The sequence below is a fragment of the Olea europaea genome, chromosome 13 (assembly GCF_002742605.1).
Source record: "Olea europaea var. sylvestris chromosome 13, O_europaea_v1, whole genome shotgun sequence".
In the NCBI taxonomy this organism is placed as follows: domain Eukaryota; kingdom Viridiplantae; phylum Streptophyta; class Magnoliopsida; order Lamiales; family Oleaceae; genus Olea; species Olea europaea.
Genome location: NC_036249.1, coordinates 9801654 through 9806369, shown reverse-complemented (window position 1 = coordinate 9806369; position 4716 = coordinate 9801654).

Below are 4716 nucleotides of genomic sequence, written 5' to 3'. Positions count from 1 at the left end.
AAATTTTCAACTAAATCATTCCTAGATCTCAAAACATTTATCTTTCATCCTTCAAGAGCTTCACATTACGGCTCATGGGAGTATCAACTGGACGAGTTCCAAGTAAACCTGTCTCATCAAGCATATTAAGTACATATTTTCTCTGAGATAAGTTGATACCTGTCCGAGACCCAGCGACTTCAATGCCCAAGAAATATTGGAGCTTTCCTAGATCTTTAGCCTGAAAACGTTCTTTGTAGAAACTATTTCAACCAAGCAATCCCATCTGCATCATCACCAGTATTAGACTATCTTCTATATAACTACAACGATAACATAGCCTGCATCAGTTTATATGTGAAATACTAAATGATCTATCCGACACTTTTAAAAACCAAATTCCAGAACAATCTCAGAAAACTTCCCAAACCATGCCCTTGGTGATTGCTTTAACCTACATAAGTCTTTTGTAACTTATAAACATAGTTCTGGTACTCTCCTTGTACAACAAACCTAGGTGGTTGTTCAATATTAACCTTTTTGTATAAGTCACCATGAAGGAATGCATTTCTAATATCTAACTGAAACAGTGGTCAATCAAGGTTAGCAGCAATAAAAATTAAAACCTATATAGAAGAGATCTTAACAACTGGAAAGAACGTTTCATCATAATTGAAATCCCAGAACAACTAACCAAGAGGGAAGTGAATTGGTTATGTAAATATATTTCAATAATAAATGCTAATAAAATCAATTTACAAATAAGATAATGAGCGCTTTAGAGTACAAGCTTGGGAAGATCATAGGAGCACCTGAATATTGTTACACAAACTTCACCTAATAATTTTGGGATTTGCTCATAAACTTTGGTGTTGTGAAAATATTTAAACACATTTCTGGGATTTTTTATTTTGTTTGTTTCATATTTTTGGGAATTGCAATTTGTTTTAATTTAGACTATGGAACATTTCGCTGAATGGATCTAAGTTCACTATTTTTGTTTGGACTTCAAAGAGTGCTCAGTTCTACTATGGATGCAGTAATGCCAATAGCAAATTTACAAGCATTTAGCATATTTGAGATATTTCTCATGCGTTTTTCTATTTTTAGATAGAAGGAAGATGGAGGCAAACTGGATTTTGTTCTTGAATTTTTTTAACTCAAAAGCGTGTTTTAGAAATACAGGTACCATGCATTATATACTGATTAGGACGCTAAAGTTGATTTGTCCTGATTTTAATAAACATTAGTTTCCAAGTCAACTTTTTGTCCTCCACATCAGCACAAATGGTTATGAATACTTTTGGATGATGGATGGAATGCAAATGGAGGAAGTTTAGTGAGAAGTGTGAAGCATATTAAAGTTCAGTGGGCAGTTTGTAATCATTGTATAAGTTGAGTGATTTTTTAAACAATTCACTCTGATTAATAAGGATTAAATTAATTAATTTTAATAACATTTTTTTTATGAAATTTATAACTTTTTTCATAGTCTATTTCATCAACCTTTATCGAAATACAGCCTTCGTTTGGTCCCAATTTTTTCTCAAATATATTTTTTCTCTTATTTTCAATCATACATTTTCAAATAACACTAGGGGTAAACGTAGATTGGTTTGGAGGGTTTGAGCTATATTTTCAAGTCAAACCATTTTATGCGGTTTGAATTTTTTTTCAAACCAAATCAAACAATTTTATTTTTCGAACCAAACTAAACCATAATTTGCAGTTTGATTCAATTTTAATTCGCGGTTAATAATATATTTAAAATAAGTTAATGTATAAGTTTAAAAGATAATGTTAAATGTTAAATTACATTCATATTTACTATGAAACCCACGAATAAAATATTTTCAAAGTTGGTTACTAACATATGTTAATAGAACAAATACATTTTTTTCCATTTTTATTTACATTTTCTTGCTTGACTTTATATTGTTATATAGCAATTAATAAAGGTTGAGTCACATTCTGATATTATAGTTTGGTTAAAATTTCTTTCGTCTTGTTAGTGAGATGTTAAATAAGAATTGAACATGATAAATTTAGATATACAAAGATTGATAGAGTTTATGTTTATTAAGAATTGACGAATTTCGTTCTCTAACTATTTTATAAAAGTAGAAGGTATGTAGTAATAGTAGTTATGGAACTTTAACATTTTCACACAATCAATACGTTGTCTTTCGTTCTTTTCAAACCACAAACAAGTTCATTAATCATCTAAATACACAAATAGTCATTTTTCTATTCAAATCACAATTCATAAGTGTATAATAAGTTCAAAAATAACTAATAAAAGAAATAACAATGAAAAAATAGCTTGAATGAAAATCTGAGACTTACCGAGAGATGAGAGAAAGATGCAATTCAGGTAGAAATTAGCAGACTAATAGGCAAAAGGCGACTGACGATTCGTTCAGTAATGATAGACAAACGTCAAATGTTTGGGAAATGAGAGTTTATGTTAGGGCTTCTGAAACTTTAGATGTGACTTATTGCTGTAGTTTTATTGAATTATGATTTGAATTGTCGAATATATATATATATAATTTTTTTTATTATATATTTCATACGATTTGGAAATAATTTTAGTTTAGTTTAGACATCGGGTGATGATATGTTTTGTAACTTTGTTAAATCATGGGTTAATAATAATGAATCTAATTTACTTTCTATGATTATTTCAATGGATTGATTGTAATTTGTATTGCTAAATTGATATTTTTTTAAAAGTGAAAACTGTAAAATTTATAAATTAATAAAATTAATGTTTTAAATAAAAATTTTAAAAACGGTTCTGTTCAATTTTGTGCAGTTTTTGAAAATCGAAACTTAAACTAAACTATTTTGGAATGGTTTTGTTTGGTTTGAGGGAATAAAAATCGCGGGTCCACGTGGATCCAAACCAACGATTTTAAATCAACGATTTCAATTTGATTTGCAGTTTCGCAAATTTTTTGTGCAGCCTTAAATAAAGCCCTTGTTTGAACCTTATTATTTGAAGAAAATGCATTATTAAATAGTATTTTGATGTCATTTCATTCATATATTTTTCAATAAAATAATATTATATGCAAATTCAAAATTTTTATTTATTTTAACTACACATTTCCTATTAATACACTATTCAAAAGTGTATTTTTTTTCTCCATTAATGAGGCTCCAATAAGAGAAAAATAATATTATATGTAAATTCAAAATTTTTACTTATTTTTTAATAACACATTTTACTTTAAATCCCTATCACAAAAAAAAATTTTGGCAAGAAAATGAGTCTCAAACATGGTCATACTAAACCCCAGTTTGAGTTTCATTCTTTTGGAAAAATATATTTTTAAATAGTATTTTGTCATTATTTGACTACATATTTTTTAATAAAATAATATTTTATGTAAATTCAAATTTTTTATTTTTTATTTTTACACTACACATTTTAATGCATTTTTATGAAAAGATTGGGGGCTGAAACAAGGTCTATAGTTTGATTTTAATCTCTATTGAAAAGTTGAATCATTTGAATTTGAAATTACCACTTGAAAATCCAAAGCAGCATAAGGGCACAAAAGGGGTCCAGTCAGTCCCCATCCAAAATTACATAGAGATGAACCATACGAGGGAGGAGTAGCGGATTTATCGATTCCGACGATACATTTTTGTATTGTCAAATCATCGTAATCCATCCATAAATTACTATACTATATAGTCCGCTCCGCCTCATCGGTGTTGCAGCCACCCCTTTTACCCCTCCATTTTGAAATAAAAATTTTTTACTCATTTTTTTGTCTCAATCATTAATCTGTATTGACTTGTGTTAATTCATTCATTATTGTTTCTTGTTTTTCAATTGGAACGTGAAGTATCGAGTTCTCTTGATTTTTTTTTATTTTGCTAGAGTCTAGGGTTTGTATTCGTTGCTGTTTGAATTTTAGGGGAGTTAGAATCGAAGGAAAGAGAGGGGAAGAGGTGGCGGCAACTGGGAAGGGGATGGAGCCTGCCGTTCTGGATGATATCATCAACCGGTTATTGGAGTTCCGGGTTACGAGGACCCTGCGGCAGGTTCAGCTATCAGAGAATGAGATCCGCGCTCTGTGCGCTGCCGCCCGTGAAATCTTCCTTTCACAGCCAAATCTGCTCGAGCTTGAAGCTCCAATAAAGATCTGCGGTATTCCCTCTCTCTCGCTGTACATATCTTCATTTTTATGAATGAATATGTGATAGATGTTGTTGCATGTCATCCATCTATATGAGTGTACATATGCCTTTGACTTGTGAGTAGAAAGTTGAGACGGTGATGACATTTTTGCCCCTTACAATAACATGCCATGATTATGCAACGTGAAATTACACGCATATGTTTTGTTTTACCTTTTTGTGTTGGAATGGAATAAACTTGGAATTTTCTGAATGGGAATATGCACGCAAGTTTTTAACTTTTTATGCTCATGTCAGACAAATTGACGATCATGATACTAATTCTTGAAGATATGATTATCTTTACATTTTGCCTTTGTGTGAGAATGATAGCTGCAGGTTAATTGATTAAGTAGTGTGAGCAAAAAGTTTAATCGGATCAAGGGACAGAGCTCGAGATAGATTTCAGGATGAGCTACGCACATTAACTTTGATTATGAAAAAAAAGAAAAAAAGAGGAAGATTATCTAACAAGAAAGTAAGTTGAAGGAGCATGGCTAAAGATGGGAATTGGCCCACTGAAGCTATTTCATTAGAACTCCT